Source organism: Lissotriton vulgaris, chromosome 10 (assembly GCF_964263255.1).
Source record: "Lissotriton vulgaris chromosome 10, aLisVul1.2, whole genome shotgun sequence".
In the NCBI taxonomy this organism is placed as follows: domain Eukaryota; kingdom Metazoa; phylum Chordata; class Amphibia; order Caudata; family Salamandridae; genus Lissotriton; species Lissotriton vulgaris.
In genome coordinates, this window is record NC_141698.1 from 535,913,520 (window position 1) to 535,927,893 (window position 14,374).

Here is a 14,374-nt window from a genome sequence, read left to right on the forward strand (position 1 = left end):
TTTGTGTGGCTCACTTATAGGGAGACGAGCCAAATAGCCCTGCTGTTTTCTGAAAGACGCTTCAGTAATTGTTCAAAATGTCTCCTGGCCACTCAGGCTCGTTGGTCTAGGGGTATGATTCTCGCTTCGGGTGCGAGAGGTCCCGGGTTCAAATCCCGGACGAGCCCATCCTGTGGAAGTTTTCAGGCTGCTTGTCATATAGGAGCCTTTCTTCTTTTCAATGCTATAAGACGCTGTGTATGTCGAGAAGGTTCCTTACCCTGCACGCTATTTTCCACTTTTGACATGATAAAGGAGTGCAGGACTTCCTTGCAACTGCTTTTCTGGGCTGGACCAGCAGTGTAGGAACATTACATGCAAAGAGTTTTTCTAGTGTCATTTCAGGATATGGTTTCAAAATCGCCTCTTGGGGAAAAAAGTGGTCCTCATTCCTGTCTTCCAAAGAAAGAGAGACCGGGTAAGGAGAGCCCAACTTTGAGCTTCAAGGACGTTGGCCCTTAGTCTGTGCGTTCCAACCCAATACACGCCAACAAGATTCCTGAGGTAGTGTCTGTTTCTGTAGTGTAGTGGTTATCACGTTCGCCTTACACGCGAAAGGTCCCTGGTTCGAGACCGGGCAGAAATGCAGCTTGCTGTTTTTCACAGTGTTTGCATTTACTGGCTCACTTTATAGAAAAGCTGAGATAATAGAGGCTGTCTATTCCTCACCAGCCTGACGTAGTGTGCTCCAGAGATCTCAGTGACAGCTCGAAAAGAGAAGTGACGATAGCTTGCGCCATTCGCTTGCTCGCACTTTGCTCTGTAGGGTGGGCCTACTTCATGAAAGCAAGGCATGAGAGAAGAAATGCTTCTCTTGTCCTCACCACGAGCAGACACTTAAAGCAAACAAACTGTCTGAAGGACAGAGGCTTTTTAATTTCTTGTTTGATGACGGTCATGGAAAAGACAGCAATCATATTGCAGAACAGAGCAGCATGTACTGGCTAGCTGCCACTAACCCCTGGAGCCGTGTCAGAGGTGACTCTTGCGTGGCTCGTTGGTCTAGGGGTATGATTCTCGCTTAGGGTGCGAGAGGTCCCGGGTTCAAATCCCTGACGAGCCCTTTTTAGAGGTAAACATACAAACCCTACTAAAAAAGCACTATGCCTGACTATTTCTCGTTATACTGGGTGCATTGTTGCACAACATATTTCTAACCTCAGAAGAAAAATGGATCACCATGCTTTATCTGCCTACCTGCTTAGTCTCAGTGTGTCCCAGGTGATGCTTTCCCAAGCTGTACTCGCTGGCATTTAGGCATCAGATATTTGCCTGTCGATGCCTGCACAAGTGAGTTTTGAATACGTCTAATTGCAAGCATGTTGGATGATATCTCTGAGGTTTTCACACTTGTTCTGCACATTCTGAGCCGCTGCTGATACAGCAGAATAGAAGTAGGGTGAAGACTTGAGAGAAACTTTCCTCTAACAGTAGAAAGCACCAAGGTAGTTTCTGTAGTGTAGTGGTCATCACGTTCGCCTAACACGCGAAAGGTCCCCGGTTCGAGACGGGGCAGAAACACTGTGCATTGGATGCTTTTTTTGTGCACACTCTAAAACCTTATTATCTCAATGCAAGTTTAAGAAGAGGTGGTCTTTGAACACGGTGAGCCGCGAGAATTTTTTTTTACCTTTGCAGACGAAACAAAGTTATCTCCATCGATCATCTGGGGGTTGTTCTTGGGCCTATTTTTATTTTGTGTGAGCTATGTTGTATTGTTGGGGCCTTTACACCTGTGACATTTCTGTGAACGTTGTAAGTGGAAACGTTGGCAGGTGCAGACAGAAAAGTCAGAACTAAGCACACCCTGAGCCGTCAGGATGGCCGAGTGGTCTAAGGCGCCAGACTCAAGAGAGCTTGATCTTCAGTGATGCTGAGCCTTCTGGTCTCCTCATGGAGGCGTGGGTTCAAATCCCACTTCTGACAGGTCCCTTTTACACCCTTAAGTCTTCCTAATTTTTGCAGTGCATTCCCCACACACACCACAATATTTGCGGGAACCTGTAGTAAATAAAGAGAAATCCACCAGGCTGGGCCCTCAATCACAATTCCATGTATTTCTGAAAGTGACACCGCAGGCACACCTTCCATTACATTTGCAATCCATCACAGTAACTGCCTTGCTGGGTTTCGAAATAAGCAGTTGATCCCATCATTTGTTGTGAGGCTCTCCTGCCACCTTTTTGGCAGAGAAGGCACTGTCCCTGCAACAACACAGGCAGACATGTTCAACAGGGCTTCCTGGTTATGTGGGAGGAGCAGATTGCCAATGGTCCCCCCTTGAAAATTCTAATTTACATAAGGAAGACAGAGAGGTAGCTGGTAGTAGGCACTACACACGGACATTGCACTCCCTCTTGTGATTTGCAGCCAATTCTAGATTGAGGCAGGAGGAAAGGAGGAGACTCGCCCAACAATGGCCATACTGGGAAGTCAGCCACTCTGGGTCTCCCAGGTGAATGTTTCAGGCCTGTGAGCCACTCATATAAATCTCGCCTGATCGAGCCTGATCGAGCGCTGAGCGGGCGCGTTTGAATCCAAATATCAAACACCTCTTTCTCAGGCGCAAGAAATGGTGGGCCCTTCATTGCTTCTGGTGTGGAAGTCTATGGAGCAAGGGTCCAGGACTTGCAGAGGAGTACAAGTGCCAGAAAGTGCTTGCTGTTCTCATCTGTGCCTTTTTACTGCTCACTGGCCGATAGGAGATTGGCTGCCCCCTTCCTTGCTGGAGTGAAAAAACAACAACTTGAGAGAAAACATGACTTTGTGTGGCTCACTTATAGGGAGACGAGCCAAATAGCCCTGCTGTTTTCTGAAAGACGCTTCAGTAATTGTTCAAAATGTCTCCTGGCCACTCAGGCTCGTTGGTCTAGGGGTATGATTCTCGCTTCGGGTGCGAGAGGTCCCGGGTTCAAATCCCGGACGAGCCCATCCTGTGGAAGTTTTCAGGCTGCTTGTCATATAGGAGCCTTTCTTCTTTTCAATGCTATAAGACGCTGTGTATGTCGAGAAGGTTCCTTACCCTGCACGCTATTTTCCACTTTTGACATGATAAAGGAGTGCAGGACTTCCTTGCAACTGCTTTTCTGGGCTGGACCAGCAGTGTAGGAACATTACATGCAAAGAGTTTTTCTAGTGTCATTTCAGGATATGGTTTCAAAATCGCCTCTTGGGGAAAAAAGTGGTCCTCATTCCTGTCTTCCAAAGAAAGAGAGACCGGGTAAGGAGAGCCCAACTTTGAGCTTCAAGGACGTTGGCCCTTAGTCTGTGCGTTCCAACCCAATACACGCCAACAAGATTCCTGAGGTAGTGTCTGTTTCTGTAGTGTAGTGGTTATCACGTTCGCCTTACACGCGAAAGGTCCCTGGTTCGAGACCGGGCAGAAATGCAGCTTGCTGTTTTTCACAGTGTTTGCATTTACTGGCTCACTTTATAGAAAAGCTGAGATAATAGAGGCTGTCTATTCCTCACCAGCCTGACGTAGTGTGCTCCAGAGATCTCAGTGACAGCTCGAAAAGAGAAGTGACGATAGCTTGCGCCATTCGCTTGCTCGCACTTTGCTCTGTAGGGTGGGCCTACTTCATGAAAGCAAGGCATGAGAGAAGAAATGCTTCTCTTGTCCTCACCACGAGCAGACACTTAAAGCAAACAAACTGTCTGAAGGACAGAGGCTTTTTAATTTCTTGTTTGATGACGGTCATGGAAAAGACAGCAATCATATTGCAGAACAGAGCAGCATGTACTGGCTAGCTGCCACTAACCCCTGGAGCCGTGTCAGAGGTGACTCTTGCGTGGCTCGTTGGTCTAGGGGTAGGATTCTCGCTTAGGGTGCGAGAGGTCCCGGGTTCAAATCCCGGACGAGCCCTTTTTAGAGGTAAACATACAAACCCTACTAAAAAAGCACTATGCCTGACTATTTCTCGTTATACTGGGTGCATTGTTGCACAACATATTTCTAACCTCAGAAGAAAAATGGATCACCATGCTTTATCTGCCTACCTGCTTAGTCTCAGTGTGTCCCAGGTGATGCTTTCCCAAGCTGTACTCGCTGGCATTTAGGCATCAGATATTTGCCTGTCGATGCCTGCACAAGTGAGTTTTGAATACGTCTAATTGCAAGCATGTTGGATGATATCTCTGAGGTTTTCACACTTGTTCTGCACATTCTGAGCCGCTGCTGATACAGCAGAATAGAAGTAGGGTGAAGACTTGAGAGAAACTTTCCTCTAACAGTAGAAAGCACCAAGGTAGTTTCTGTAGTGTAGTGGTCATCACGTTCGCCTAACACGCGAAAGGTCCCCGGTTCGAGACGGGGCAGAAACACTGTGCATTGGATGCTTTTTTTGTGCACACTCTAAAACCTTATTATCTCAATGCAAGTTTAAGAAGAGGTGGTCTTTGAACACGGTGAGCCGCGAGAATTTTTTTTTACCTTTGCAGACGAAACAAAGTTATCTCCATCGATCATCTGGGGGTTGTTCTTGGGCCTATTTTTATTTTGTGTGAGCTATGTTGTATTGTTGGGGCCTTTACACCTGTGACATTTCTGTGAACGTTGTAAGTGGAAACGTTGGCAGGTGCAGACAGAAAAGTCAGAACTAAGCACACCCTGAGCCGTCAGGATGGCCGAGTGGTCTAAGGCGCCAGACTCAAGAGAGCTTGATCTTCAGTGATGCTGAGCCTTCTGGTCTCCTCATGGAGGCGTGGGTTCAAATCCCACTTCTGACAGGTCCCTTTTACACCCTTAAGTCTTCCTAATTTTTGCAGTGCATTCCCCACACACACCACAATATTTGCGGGAACCTGTAGTAAATAAAGAGAAATCCACCAGGCTGGGCCCTCAATCACAATTCCATGTATTTCTGAAAGTGACACCGCAGGCACACCTTCCATTACATTTGCAATCCATCACAGTAACTGCCTTGCTGGGTTTCGAAATAAGCAGTTGATCCCATCATTTGTTGTGAGGCTCTCCTGCCACCTTTTTGGCAGAGAAGGCACTGTCCCTGCAACAACACAGGCAGACATGTTCAACAGGGCTTCCTGGTTATGTGGGAGGAGCAGATTGCCAATGGTCCCCCCTTGAAAATTCTAATTTACATAAGGAAGACAGAGAGGTAGCTGGTAGTAGGCACTACACACGGACATTGCACTCCCTCTTGTGATTTGCAGCCAATTCTAGATTGAGGCAGGAGGAAAGGAGGAGACTCGCCCAACAATGGCCATACTGGGAAGTCAGCCACTCTGGGTCTCCCAGGTGAATGTTTCAGGCCTGTGAGCCACTCATATAAATCTCGCCTGATCGAGCCTGATCGAGCGCTGAGCGGGCGCGTTTGAATCCAAATATCAAACACCTCTTTCTCAGGCGCAAGAAATGGTGGGCCCTTCATTGCTTCTGGTGTGGAAGTCTATGGAGCAAGGGTCCAGGACTTGCAGAGGAGTACAAGTGCCAGAAAGTGCTTGCTGTTCTCATCTGTGCCTTTTTACTGCTCACTGGCCGATAGGAGATTGGCTGCCCCCTTCCTTGCTGGAGTGAAAAAACAACAACTTGAGAGAAAACATGACTTTGTGTGGCTCACTTATAGGGAGACGAGCCAAATAGCCCTGCTGTTTTCTGAAAGACGCTTCAGTAATTGTTCAAAATGTCTCCTGGCCACTCAGGCTCGTTGGTCTAGGGGTATGATTCTCGCTTCGGGTGCGAGAGGTCCCGGGTTCAAATCCCGGACGAGCCCATCCTGTGGAAGTTTTCAGGCTGCTTGTCATATAGGAGCCTTTCTTCTTTTCAATGCTATAAGACGCTGTGTATGTCGAGAAGGTTCCTTACCCTGCACGCTATTTTCCACTTTTGACATGATAAAGGAGTGCAGGACTTCCTTGCAACTGCTTTTCTGGGCTGGACCAGCAGTGTAGGAACATTACATGCAAAGAGTTTTTCTAGTGTCATTTCAGGATATGGTTTCAAAATCGCCTCTTGGGGAAAAAAGTGGTCCTCATTCCTGTCTTCCAAAGAAAGAGAGACCGGGTAAGGAGAGCCCAACTTTGAGCTTCAAGGACGTTGGCCCTTAGTCTGTGCGTTCCAACCCAATACACGCCAACAAGATTCCTGAGGTAGTGTCTGTTTCTGTAGTGTAGTGGTTATCACGTTCGCCTTACACGCGAAAGGTCCCTGGTTCGAGACCGGGCAGAAATGCAGCTTGCTGTTTTTCACAGTGTTTGCATTTACTGGCTCACTTTATAGAAAAGCTGAGATAATAGAGGCTGTCTATTCCTCACCAGCCTGACGTAGTGTGCTCCAGAGATCTCAGTGACAGCTCGAAAAGAGAAGTGACGATAGCTTGCGCCATTCGCTTGCTCGCACTTTGCTCTGTAGGGTGGGCCTACTTCATGAAAGCAAGGCATGAGAGAAGAAATGCTTCTCTTGTCCTCACCACGAGCAGACACTTAAAGCAAACAAACTGTCTGAAGGACAGAGGCTTTTTAATTTCTTGTTTGATGACGGTCATGGAAAAGACAGCAATCATATTGCAGAACAGAGCAGCATGTACTGGCTAGCTGCCACTAACCCCTGGAGCCGTGTCAGAGGTGACTCTTGCGTGGCTCGTTGGTCTAGGGGTATGATTCTCGCTTAGGGTGCGAGAGGTCCCGGGTTCAAATCCCTGACGAGCCCTTTTTAGAGGTAAACATACAAACCCTACTAAAAAAGCACTATGCCTGACTATTTCTCGTTATACTGGGTGCATTGTTGCACAACATATTTCTAACCTCAGAAGAAAAATGGATCACCATGCTTTATCTGCCTACCTGCTTAGTCTCAGTGTGTCCCAGGTGATGCTTTCCCAAGCTGTACTCGCTGGCATTTAGGCATCAGATATTTGCCTGTCGATGCCTGCACAAGTGAGTTTTGAATACGTCTAATTGCAAGCATGTTGGATGATATCTCTGAGGTTTTCACACTTGTTCTGCACATTCTGAGCCGCTGCTGATACAGCAGAATAGAAGTAGGGTGAAGACTTGAGAGAAACTTTCCTCTAACAGTAGAAAGCACCAAGGTAGTTTCTGTAGTGTAGTGGTCATCACGTTCGCCTAACACGCGAAAGGTCCCCGGTTCGAGACGGGGCAGAAACACTGTGCATTGGATGCTTTTTTTGTGCACACTCTAAAACCTTATTATCTCAATGCAAGTTTAAGAAGAGGTGGTCTTTGAACACGGTGAGCCGCGAGAATTTTTTTTTACCTTTGCAGACGAAACAAAGTTATCTCCATCGATCATCTGGGGGTTGTTCTTGGGCCTATTTTTATTTTGTGTGAGCTATGTTGTATTGTTGGGGCCTTTACACCTGTGACATTTCTGTGAACGTTGTAAGTGGAAACGTTGGCAGGTGCAGACAGAAAAGTCAGAACTAAGCACACCCTGAGCCGTCAGGATGGCCGAGTGGTCTAAGGCGCCAGACTCAAGAGAGCTTGATCTTCAGTGATGCTGAGCCTTCTGGTCTCCTCATGGAGGCGTGGGTTCAAATCCCACTTCTGACAGGTCCCTTTTACACCCTTAAGTCTTCCTAATTTTTGCAGTGCATTCCCCACACACACCACAATATTTGCGGGAACCTGTAGTAAATAAAGAGAAATCCACCAGGCTGGGCCCTCAATCACAATTCCATGTATTTCTGAAAGTGACACCGCAGGCACACCTTCCATTACATTTGCAATCCATCACAGTAACTGCCTTGCTGGGTTTCGAAATAAGCAGTTGATCCCATCATTTGTTGTGAGGCTCTCCTGCCACCTTTTTGGCAGAGAAGGCACTGTCCCTGCAACAACACAGGCAGACATGTTCAACAGGGCTTCCTGGTTATGTGGGAGGAGCAGATTGCCAATGGTCCCCCCTTGAAAATTCTAATTTACATAAGGAAGACAGAGAGGTAGCTGGTAGTAGGCACTACACACGGACATTGCACTCCCTCTTGTGATTTGCAGCCAATTCTAGATTGAGGCAGGAGGAAAGGAGGAGACTCGCCCAACAATGGCCATACTGGGAAGTCAGCCACTCTGGGTCTCCCAGGTGAATGTTTCAGGCCTGTGAGCCACTCATATAAATCTCGCCTGATCGAGCCTGATCGAGCGCTGAGCGGGCGCGTTTGAATCCAAATATCAAACACCTCTTTCTCAGGCGCAAGAAATGGTGGGCCCTTCATTGCTTCTGGTGTGGAAGTCTATGGAGCAAGGGTCCAGGACTTGCAGAGGAGTACAAGTGCCAGAAAGTGCTTGCTGTTCTCATCTGTGCCTTTTTACTGCTCACTGGCCGATAGGAGATTGGCTGCCCCCTTCCTTGCTGGAGTGAAAAAACAACAACTTGAGAGAAAACATGACTTTGTGTGGCTCACTTATAGGGAGACGAGCCAAATAGCCCTGCTGTTTTCTGAAAGACGCTTCAGTAATTGTTCAAAATGTCTCCTGGCCACTCAGGCTCGTTGGTCTAGGGGTATGATTCTCGCTTCGGGTGCGAGAGGTCCCGGGTTCAATTCCCGGACGAGCCCATCCTGTGGAAGTTTTCAGGCTGCTTGTCATATAGGAGCCTTTCTTCTTTTCAATGCTATAAGACGCTGTGTATGTCGAGAAGGTTCCTTACCCTGCACGCTATTTTCCACTTTTGACATGATAAAGGAGTGCAGGACTTCCTTGCAACTGCTTTTCTGGGCTGGACCAGCAGTGTAGGAACATTACATGCAAAGAGTTTTTCTAGTGTCATTTCAGGATATGGTTTCAAAATCGCCTCTTGGGGAAAAAAGTGGTCCTCATTCCTGTCTTCCAAAGAAAGAGAGACCGGGTAAGGAGAGCCCAACTTTGAGCTTCAAGGACGTTGGCCCTTAGTCTGTGCGTTCCAACCCAATACACGCCAACAAGATTCCTGAGGTAGTGTCTGTTTCTGTAGTGTAGTGGTTATCACGTTCGCCTTACACGCGAAAGGTCCCTGGTTCGAGACCGGGCAGAAATGCAGCTTGCTGTTTTTCACAGTGTTTGCATTTACTGGCTCACTTTATAGAAAAGCTGAGATAATAGAGGCTGTCTATTCCTCACCAGCCTGACGTAGTGTGCTCCAGAGATCTCAGTGACAGCTCGAAAAGAGAAGTGACGATAGCTTGCGCCATTCGCTTGCTCGCACTTTGCTCTGTAGGGTGGGCCTACTTCATGAAAGCAAGGCATGAGAGAAGAAATGCTTCTCTTGTCCTCACCACGAGCAGACACTTAAAGCAAACAAACTGTCTGAAGGACAGAGGCTTTTTAATTTCTTGTTTGATGACGGTCATGGAAAAGACAGCAATCATATTGCAGAACAGAGCAGCATGTACTGGCTAGCTGCCACTAACCCCTGGAGCCGTGTCAGAGGTGACTCTTGCGTGGCTCGTTGGTCTAGGGGTATGATTCTCGCTTAGGGTGCGAGAGGTCCCGGGTTCAAATCCCGGACGAGCCCTTTTTAGAGGTAAACATACAAACCCTACTAAAAAAGCACTATGCCTGACTATTTCTCGTTATACTGGGTGCATTGTTGCACAACATATTTCTAACCTCAGAAGAAAAATGGATCACCATGCTTTATCTGCCTACCTGCTTAGTCTCAGTGTGTCCCAGGTGATGCTTTCCCAAGCTGTACTCGCTGGCATTTAGGCATCAAATATTTGCCTGTCGATGCCTGCACAAGTGAGTTTTGAATACGTCTAATTGCAAGCATGTTGGATGATATCTCTGAGGTTTTCACACTTGTTCTGCATATTCTGAGCCGCTGCTGATACAGCAGAATAGAAGTAGGGTGAAGACTTGAGAGAAACTTTCCTCTAACAGTAGAAAGCACCAAGGTAGTTTCTGTAGTGTAGTGGTCATCACGTTCACCTAACACGCGAAAGGTCCCCGGTTCGAGACGGGGCAGAAACACTGTGCATTGGATGCTTTTTTTGTGCACACTCTAAAACCTTATTATCTCAATGCAAGTTTAAGAAGAGGTGGTCTTTGAACACGGTGAGCCGCGAGAATTTTTTTTTACCTTTGCAGACGAAACAAAGTTATCTCCATCGATCATCTGGGGGTTGTTCTTGGGCCTATTTTTATTTTGTGTGAGCTATGTTGTATTGTTGGGGCCTTTACACCTGTGACATTTCTGTGAACGTTGTAAGTGGAAACGTTGGCAGGTGCAGACAGAAAAGTCAGAACTAAGCACACCCTGAGCCGTCAGGATGGCCGAGTGGTCTAAGGCGCCAGACTCAAGAGAGCTTGATCTTCAGTGATGCTGAGCCTTCTGGTCTCCTCATGGAGGCGTGGGTTCAAATCCCACTTCTGACAGGTCCCTTTTACACCCTTAAGTCTTCCTAATTTTTGCAGTGCATTCCCCACACACACCACAATATTTGCGGGAACCTGTAGTAAATAAAGAGAAATCCACCAGGCTGGGCCCTCAATCACAATTCCATGTATTTCTGAAAGTGACACCGCAGGCACACCTTCCATTACATTTGCAATCCATCACAGTAACTGCCTTGCTGGGTTTCGAAATAAGCAGTTGATCCCATCATTTGTTGTGAGGCTCTCCTGCCACCTTTTTGGCAGAGAAGGCACTGTCCCTGCAACAACACAGGCAGACATGTTCAACAGGGCTTCCTGGTTATGTGGGAGGAGCAGATTGCCAATGGTCCCCCCTTGAAAATTCTAATTTACATAAGGAAGACAGAGAGGTAGCTGGTAGTAGGCACTACACACGGACATTGCACTCCCTCTTGTGATTTGCAGCCAATTCTAGATTGAGGCAGGAGGAAAGGAGGAGACTCGCCCAACAATGGCCATACTGGGAAGTCAGCCACTCTGGGTCTCCCAGGTGAATGTTTCAGGCCTGTGAGCCACTCATATAAATCTCGCCTGATCGAGCCTGATCGAGCGCTGAGCGGGCGCGTTTGAATCCAAATATCAAACACCTCTTTCTCAGGCGCAAGAAATGGTGGGCCCTTCATTGCTTCTGGTGTGGAAGTCTATGGAGCAAGGGTCCAGGACTTGCAGAGGAGTACAAGTGCCAGAAAGTGCTTGCTGTTCTCATCTGTGCCTTTTTACTGCTCACTGGCCGATAGGAGATTGGCTGCCCCCTTCCTTGCTGGAGTGAAAAAACAACAACTTGAGAGAAAACATGACTTTGTGTGGCTCACTTATAGGGAGACGAGCCAAATAGCCCTGCTGTTTTCTGAAAGACGCTTCAGTAATTGTTCAAAATGTCTCCTGGCCACTCAGGCTCGTTGGTCTAGGGGTATGATTCGCGCTTCGGGTGCGAGAGGTCCCGAGTTCAAATCCCGGACGAGCCCATCCTGTGGAAGTTTTCAGGCTGCTTGTCATATAGGAGCCTTTCTTCTTTTCAATGCTATAAGACGCTGTGTATGTCGAGAAGGTTCCTTACCCTGCACGCTATTTTCCACTTTTGACATGATAAAGGAGTGCAGGACTTCCTTGCAACTGCTTTTCTGGGCTGGACCAGCAGTGTAGGAACATTACATGCAAAGAGTTTTTCTAGTGTCATTTCAGGATATGGTTTCAAAATCGCCTCTTGGGGAAAAAAGTGGTCCTCATTCCTGTCTTCCAAAGAAAGAGAGACCGGGTAAGGAGAGCCCAACTTTGAGCTTCAAGGACGTTGGCCCTTAGTCTGTGCGTTCCAACCCAATACACGCCAACAAGATTCCTGAGGTAGTGTCTGTTTCTGTAGTGTAGTGGTTATCACGTTCGCCTTACACGCGAAAGGTCCCTGGTTCGAGACCGGGCAGAAATGCAGCTTGCTGTTTTTCACAGTGTTTGCATTTACTGGCTCACTTTATAGAAAAGCTGAGATAATAGAGGCTGTCTATTCCTCACCAGCCTGACGTAGTGTGCTCCAGAGATCTCAGTGACAGCTCGAAAAGAGAAGTGACGATAGCTTGCGCCATTCGCTTGCTCGCACTTTGCTCTGTAGGGTGGGCCTACTTCATGAAAGCAAGGCATGAGAGAAGAAATGCTTCTCTTGTCCTCACCACGAGCAGACACTTAAAGCAAACAAACTGTCTGAAGGACAGAGGCTTTTTAATTTCTTGTTTGATGACGGTCATGGAAAAGACAGCAATCATATTGCAGAACAGAGCAGCATGTACTGGCTAGCTGCCACTAACCCCTGGAGCCGTGTCAGAGGTGACTCTTGCGTGGCTCGTTGGTCTAGGGGTATGATTCTCGCTTAGGATGCGAGAGGTCCCGGGTTCAAATCCCGGACGAGCCCTTTTTAGAGGTAAACATACAAACCCTACTAAAAAAGCACTATGCCTGACTATTTCTCGTTATACTGGGTGCATTGTTGCACAACATATTTCTAACCTCAGAAGAAAAATGGATCACCATGCTTTATCTGCCTACCTGCTTAGTCTCAGTGTGTCCCAGGTGATGCTTTCCCAAGCTGTACTCGCTGGCATTTAGGCATCAGATATTTGCCTGTCGATGCCTGCACAAGTGAGTTTTGAATACGTCTAATTGCAAGCATGTTGGATGATATCTCTGAGGTTTTCACACTTGTTCTGCACATTCTGAGCCGCTGCTGATACAGCAGAATAGAAGTAGGGTGAAGACTTGAGAGAAACTTTCCTCTAACAGTAGAAAGCACCAAGGTAGTTTCTGTAGTGTAGTGGTCATCACGTTCGCCTAACACGCGAAAGGTCCCCGGTTCGAGACGGGGCAGAAACACTGTGCATTGGATGCTTTTTTTGTGCACACTCTAAAACCTTATTATCTCAATGCAAGTTTAAGAAGAGGTGGTCTTTGAACACGGTGAGCCGCGAGAATTTTTTTTTACCTTTGCAGACGAAACAAAGTTATCTCCATCGATCATCTGGGGGTTGTTCTTGGGCCTATTTTTATTTTGTGTGAGCTATGTTGTATTGTTGGGGCCTTTACACCTGTGACATTTCTGTGAACGTTGTAAGTGGAAACGTTGGCAGGTGCAGACAGAAAAGTCAGAACTAAGCACACCCTGAGCCGTCAGGATGGCCGAGTGGTCTAAGGCGCCAGACTCAAGAGAGCTTGATCTTCAGTGATGCTGAGCCTTCTGGTCTCCTCATGGAGGCGTGGGTTCAAATCCCACTTCTGACAGGTCCCTTTTACACCCTTAAGTCTTCCTAATTTTTGCAGTGCATTCCCCACACACACCACAATATTTGCGGGAACCTGTAGTAAATAAAGAGAAATCCACCAGGCTGGGCCCTCAATCACAATTCCATGTATTTCTGAAAGTGACACCGCAGGCACACCTTCCATTACATTTGCAATCCATCACAGTAACTGCCTTGCTGGGTTTCGAAATAAGCAGTTGATCCCATCATTTGTTGTGAGGCTCTCCTGCCACCTTTTTGGCAGAGAAGGCACTGTCCCTGCAACAACACAGGCAGACATGTTCAACAGGGCTTCCTGGTTATGTGGGAGGAGCAGATTGCCAATGGTCCCCCCTTGAAAATTCTAATTTACATAAGGAAGACAGAGAGGTAGCTGGTAGTAGGCACTACACACGGACATTGCACTCCCTCTTGTGATTTGCAGCCAATTCTAGATTGAGGCAGGAGGAAAGGAGCAGACTCGCCCAACAATGGCCATACTGGGAAGTCAGCCACTCTGGGTCTCCCAGGTGAATGTTTCAGGCCTGTGAGCCACTCATATAAATCTCGCCTGATCGAGCCTGATCGAGCGCTGAGCGGGCGCGTTTGAATCCAAATATCAAACACCTCTTTCTCAGGCGCAAGAAATGGTGGGCCCTTCATTGCTTCTGGTGTGGAAGTCTATGGAGCAAGGGTCCAGGACTTGCAGAGGAGTACAAGTGCCAGAAAGTGCTTGCTGTTCTCATCTGTGCCTTTTTACTGCTCACTGGCCGATAGGAGATTGGCTGCCCCCTTCCTTGCTGGAGTGAAAAAACAACAACTTGAGAGAAAACATGACTTTGTGTGGCTCACTTATAGGGAGACGAGCCAAATAGCCCTGCTGTTTTCTGAAAGACGCTTCAGTAATTGTTCAAAATGTCTCCTGGCCACTCAGGCTCGTTGGTCTAGGGGTATGATTCTCGCTTCGGGTGCGAGAGGTCCCGGGTTCAAATCCCGGACGAGCCCATCCTGTGGAAGTTTTCAGGCTGCTTGTCATATAGGAGCCTTTCTTCTTTTCAATGCTATAAGACGCTGTGTATGTCGAGAAGGTTCCTTACCCTGCACGCTATTTTCCACTTTTGACATGATAAAGGAGTGCAGGACTTCCTTGCAACTGCTTTTCTGGGCTGGACCAGCAGTGTAGGAACATTACATGCAAAGAG

The 14,374-nt window shown here is 47.5% G+C and overlaps 25 non-coding genes across 25 annotated transcripts; all 25 read left to right on the forward strand.

Annotated features, from left to right (window-relative positions):
* The first annotated feature begins 95 nt into the window (after positions 1-95).
* On the forward strand, positions 96-167 carry TRNAP-CGG (transfer RNA proline (anticodon CGG)). The gene has a single exon. It is a non-coding gene; the product is annotated as a tRNA-Pro (tRNA).
* A 385-nt stretch (positions 168-552) lies between these two features.
* Positions 553-625, forward strand: TRNAV-UAC (transfer RNA valine (anticodon UAC)). Its single transcript has one exon. It is a non-coding gene; the product is annotated as a tRNA-Val (tRNA).
* A 405-nt stretch (positions 626-1,030) lies between these two features.
* TRNAP-AGG (transfer RNA proline (anticodon AGG)) lies at positions 1,031-1,102 on the forward strand. Its single transcript has one exon. It is a non-coding gene; the product is annotated as a tRNA-Pro (tRNA).
* A 385-nt stretch (positions 1,103-1,487) lies between these two features.
* Positions 1,488-1,560, forward strand: TRNAV-AAC (transfer RNA valine (anticodon AAC)). Its single transcript has one exon. It is a non-coding gene; the product is annotated as a tRNA-Val (tRNA).
* A 293-nt stretch (positions 1,561-1,853) lies between these two features.
* On the forward strand, positions 1,854-1,965 carry TRNAL-CAA (transfer RNA leucine (anticodon CAA)). Its single transcript has 2 exons — positions 1,854-1,891; positions 1,920-1,965. It is a non-coding gene; the product is annotated as a tRNA-Leu (tRNA).
* Positions 1,966-2,897: 932 nt separating this feature from the next.
* TRNAP-CGG (transfer RNA proline (anticodon CGG)) lies at positions 2,898-2,969 on the forward strand. Its single transcript has one exon. It is a non-coding gene; the product is annotated as a tRNA-Pro (tRNA).
* A 385-nt stretch (positions 2,970-3,354) lies between these two features.
* TRNAV-UAC (transfer RNA valine (anticodon UAC)) lies at positions 3,355-3,427 on the forward strand. The gene has a single exon. It is a non-coding gene; the product is annotated as a tRNA-Val (tRNA).
* Positions 3,428-3,832: 405 nt separating this feature from the next.
* TRNAP-AGG (transfer RNA proline (anticodon AGG)) lies at positions 3,833-3,904 on the forward strand. The gene has a single exon. It is a non-coding gene; the product is annotated as a tRNA-Pro (tRNA).
* Positions 3,905-4,289: 385 nt separating this feature from the next.
* TRNAV-AAC (transfer RNA valine (anticodon AAC)) lies at positions 4,290-4,362 on the forward strand. Its single transcript has one exon. It is a non-coding gene; the product is annotated as a tRNA-Val (tRNA).
* A 293-nt stretch (positions 4,363-4,655) lies between these two features.
* Positions 4,656-4,767, forward strand: TRNAL-CAA (transfer RNA leucine (anticodon CAA)). Its single transcript has 2 exons — positions 4,656-4,693; positions 4,722-4,767. It is a non-coding gene; the product is annotated as a tRNA-Leu (tRNA).
* A 932-nt stretch (positions 4,768-5,699) lies between these two features.
* On the forward strand, positions 5,700-5,771 carry TRNAP-CGG (transfer RNA proline (anticodon CGG)). Its single transcript has one exon. It is a non-coding gene; the product is annotated as a tRNA-Pro (tRNA).
* A 385-nt stretch (positions 5,772-6,156) lies between these two features.
* TRNAV-UAC (transfer RNA valine (anticodon UAC)) lies at positions 6,157-6,229 on the forward strand. Its single transcript has one exon. It is a non-coding gene; the product is annotated as a tRNA-Val (tRNA).
* Positions 6,230-6,634: 405 nt separating this feature from the next.
* On the forward strand, positions 6,635-6,706 carry TRNAP-AGG (transfer RNA proline (anticodon AGG)). Its single transcript has one exon. It is a non-coding gene; the product is annotated as a tRNA-Pro (tRNA).
* Positions 6,707-7,091: 385 nt separating this feature from the next.
* TRNAV-AAC (transfer RNA valine (anticodon AAC)) lies at positions 7,092-7,164 on the forward strand. The gene has a single exon. It is a non-coding gene; the product is annotated as a tRNA-Val (tRNA).
* Positions 7,165-7,457: 293 nt separating this feature from the next.
* TRNAL-CAA (transfer RNA leucine (anticodon CAA)) lies at positions 7,458-7,569 on the forward strand. Its single transcript has 2 exons — positions 7,458-7,495; positions 7,524-7,569. It is a non-coding gene; the product is annotated as a tRNA-Leu (tRNA).
* Positions 7,570-8,501: 932 nt separating this feature from the next.
* On the forward strand, positions 8,502-8,573 carry TRNAP-CGG (transfer RNA proline (anticodon CGG)). The gene has a single exon. It is a non-coding gene; the product is annotated as a tRNA-Pro (tRNA).
* Positions 8,574-8,958: 385 nt separating this feature from the next.
* On the forward strand, positions 8,959-9,031 carry TRNAV-UAC (transfer RNA valine (anticodon UAC)). The gene has a single exon. It is a non-coding gene; the product is annotated as a tRNA-Val (tRNA).
* Positions 9,032-9,436: 405 nt separating this feature from the next.
* On the forward strand, positions 9,437-9,508 carry TRNAP-AGG (transfer RNA proline (anticodon AGG)). The gene has a single exon. It is a non-coding gene; the product is annotated as a tRNA-Pro (tRNA).
* A 385-nt stretch (positions 9,509-9,893) lies between these two features.
* TRNAV-AAC (transfer RNA valine (anticodon AAC)) lies at positions 9,894-9,966 on the forward strand. The gene has a single exon. It is a non-coding gene; the product is annotated as a tRNA-Val (tRNA).
* Positions 9,967-10,259: 293 nt separating this feature from the next.
* TRNAL-CAA (transfer RNA leucine (anticodon CAA)) lies at positions 10,260-10,371 on the forward strand. Its single transcript has 2 exons — positions 10,260-10,297; positions 10,326-10,371. It is a non-coding gene; the product is annotated as a tRNA-Leu (tRNA).
* Positions 10,372-11,760: 1,389 nt separating this feature from the next.
* Positions 11,761-11,833, forward strand: TRNAV-UAC (transfer RNA valine (anticodon UAC)). Its single transcript has one exon. It is a non-coding gene; the product is annotated as a tRNA-Val (tRNA).
* A 405-nt stretch (positions 11,834-12,238) lies between these two features.
* TRNAP-AGG (transfer RNA proline (anticodon AGG)) lies at positions 12,239-12,310 on the forward strand. Its single transcript has one exon. It is a non-coding gene; the product is annotated as a tRNA-Pro (tRNA).
* A 385-nt stretch (positions 12,311-12,695) lies between these two features.
* On the forward strand, positions 12,696-12,768 carry TRNAV-AAC (transfer RNA valine (anticodon AAC)). Its single transcript has one exon. It is a non-coding gene; the product is annotated as a tRNA-Val (tRNA).
* A 293-nt stretch (positions 12,769-13,061) lies between these two features.
* Positions 13,062-13,173, forward strand: TRNAL-CAA (transfer RNA leucine (anticodon CAA)). The gene is made up of 2 exons: positions 13,062-13,099; positions 13,128-13,173. It is a non-coding gene; the product is annotated as a tRNA-Leu (tRNA).
* Positions 13,174-14,105: 932 nt separating this feature from the next.
* TRNAP-CGG (transfer RNA proline (anticodon CGG)) lies at positions 14,106-14,177 on the forward strand. Its single transcript has one exon. It is a non-coding gene; the product is annotated as a tRNA-Pro (tRNA).
* The last annotated feature ends 197 nt before the right edge of the window (positions 14,178-14,374 follow it).